Below are 2,500 nucleotides of genomic sequence, written 5' to 3' on the forward strand. Positions count from 1 at the left end.
TCACCTGATGCCTAGCACTGATCCCTACCTGTGTCACCTGGCCCCTGATACCTGGCACCTACTGCTGACCCCTGACCCCTACTGTGGTCATCTGGCCCCTGCTACCTGGCTTCTACTCCTGATGCTGGTGTGTGGCACCTAACGTGGCACTGGCCCCTGGCCCTGTGCCTCTGTGTTCCCTGCCTCTGTCCCTCTGCCCCCTCCACCCTATGTAGTACTGTCCCACTTGGCCCTTGAACCTTACCTGCTGGTCTCTGGCCTGCGTGCGTTGTCCCTTGTGTGGCGGGCTCCTGGCGTGGTCCTGGCGTTGTATTGGTATTGGGGCTATAGGGTTAGGGTCAGGGCTAGGGCTAGGGCTAGGGTTAGGGGGTTGGGGTTAGGGTTGGGGGTTAGGGATCATGGTCAGGGTCAGGGCTAGGGGGCTAGGGGGCTAGGGGTTAGGGTTTGGGGTTAGGGTTAGGTGGGGCGGGTGCTGGCATTGGCTCAGCATTTGGGATTATTACCTCCAGCTGTGGGGAGGGTTCTGACATTGGCTCAGCATTCAGGGTGATTGCCTCCGGCTGTGGGGAGGGCTGCTGCCTCTGGCTGCTTTTGGGGAGAAAGGGGTGTTGTTTGGGATCCTGGTTAAGGTTAGGTTTAGGGAACAGGGCTTGTGTTTGTTGTGTAGTGTGTGATTTTAGAGCCCTTTCTCTTTATTCCCTGGACTCCCCCCGGGCTCTTGGCCTTTATTATGTCCCCCTGGAATGTCCCCCTGGGCTTTTGGCCTTGTGTCCCCCTGCAGTGTCCCTCCTTGGCTGCCACCCTCTGTGTGTTTTTCTAACCTTTTTTGTGTGGGTGTTGTCCTTCCATGGGGGCTGCGGTGTTCTGCTGGTGCTGGGGGGTCTGCCTGCTGCGGCTGGATGGGCTAAAATGGTGGCCTGAGGGGTGCTGTGGGGTGGCGCATAAATGGCGGGAAGGGGGGGCTTGCGGGGGAGGGCACCCTGAGGGGAGCCGCAACGGCGGGAAGGGGGGCCGTGAGGCGGGAAGGGGTGGGGGTACCCTGAGGGGAGCCGCAATGGCGGGAAGGGGTGCCGTGAGGCGGTGGGGGGTACCCTGAGGGGACCCGCGGGCGGCAAGGGGTGGGGGGTACCCTGAGGGGAGCCGCAATGGTGGGAAGGGGTGCCGTGAGGCGGCGGGGGCTGCCCTGAGGGGACCCGCGGGCGGCAAAGGGTGGGGGGTACCCTGAGGGGACCCGCAAAGGCGGGAAGGGGTGCCATGAGGTGGCGGGGGCTGCCCTGAGGGGACCCGCGGGCGGTACGGGGTGGGGAATACCTTGAGGGGACCCACAGGATCCAAGCATCTCTAACTTTTAGAATAGTTTCACTCTCAGGTTTGAAGAGCGTGAGCCTGGAAAGCCAAGAGTCTAAATGTTCAGATGTCTGCTACCCAATACTAGACATGAACTCATGTCTCTCATAGCAACATCAGGCTTTTTCGCTAAGCCAAGTGCTGGAAGTAGAATTTCTTCTGCAAAACTACTGTGCTTCTGCTGCTTGTTCCATTTAAGACAGTTTCCTCCATCGGCCCTGCCTTGATTGAATAGTTCTTTCTCTTCTAACTAGAAGCTCCAGGTTCTCTTCTTACAAGTTGTCTTTGTTTTCTTTGCCAACAGACAGGAGTCCCTGCTTCCCCAGAGCCACGTCGATCTGCAGAACCTGCTTGTGGCTGAGGATGCAGATTGCCACAAAAGGCCTAGGAGTAAAAATTGGAGCCAGGCCGTGTCCAAGAAGATTATCCCAGAGAAAAGCATCATAGGAGCAACAAGTGTCCTGGAGCTGCCAGTTGCCAGTCCATGACTCCAAGGATGCTGCGGCGCTGCCAAAGGTGAAGAGGCTCAGAGAGCTGCCAGACAAGATCCTCCAGAAGAAAAGGCAGAGCTACGACAACAGGGAGTAATACTTAATACCCATTCTCCTTTCAATTCTCCGGTGTGGTCAGTGCGAAATCCTAATGGGAAGTGGAGGCTGACAATAGATTTTCGGAGGCTAAATGCTAACACAGACCCTCTTACAGCAGCAGTCCCCAATCTAGCAGAATTAATAACATTGATTCAAGAAAAGGCTCATTCAATCATGCCACCTATAGATGTCAAAGACATGTTTTTTATGACACCTTTACAGCCAGAAGATATGGACCGTTTTGCTTTCGCATGGGAAGGACAGCAACACACTTTCACTAGGCTTCCCCAAGGGTACAAACATTCTCCTACCCTGGCTCATCACGCTTTAGCCCAAGAGTTCGAAAAAGTACCCAAAGCGGACAATCTAGCTGTTCATCAACACATTGATGATATCCTTGTGGGAGGAGATGAAATAGAAGAAGTGAGAGATACCCAACAGAAAATAACCTCCCACTTAGAAAGCCTTGATTTGCAAATTCCCTCAGAAAAAACCCAAAACCCTTCACACGAAGTGAAATTTTTGGGAATTTGGGGGAAAGGAGGTATGACACGTATCCCACC

The 2,500-nt window shown here is 54.9% G+C and overlaps 1 long non-coding RNA gene across 1 annotated transcript in view; it reads left to right on the forward strand.

Moving 5' to 3' along the window:
- The window catches only part of LOC125317423, a 4,557-nt gene that overhangs the window by 263 nt on the left and 1,794 nt on the right, over nt 1-2,500 (forward strand). The window contains exon 2 of the long non-coding RNA XR_007200076.1: nt 1,652-1,931. This is a non-coding gene — a long non-coding RNA (uncharacterized LOC125317423). The remainder of the gene's footprint in view (nt 1-1,651; nt 1,932-2,500) is intronic.

The sequence above is a fragment of the Corvus hawaiiensis genome, chromosome 26 (genome assembly GCF_020740725.1).
Source record: "Corvus hawaiiensis isolate bCorHaw1 chromosome 26, bCorHaw1.pri.cur, whole genome shotgun sequence".
In the NCBI taxonomy this organism is placed as follows: domain Eukaryota; kingdom Metazoa; phylum Chordata; class Aves; order Passeriformes; family Corvidae; genus Corvus; species Corvus hawaiiensis.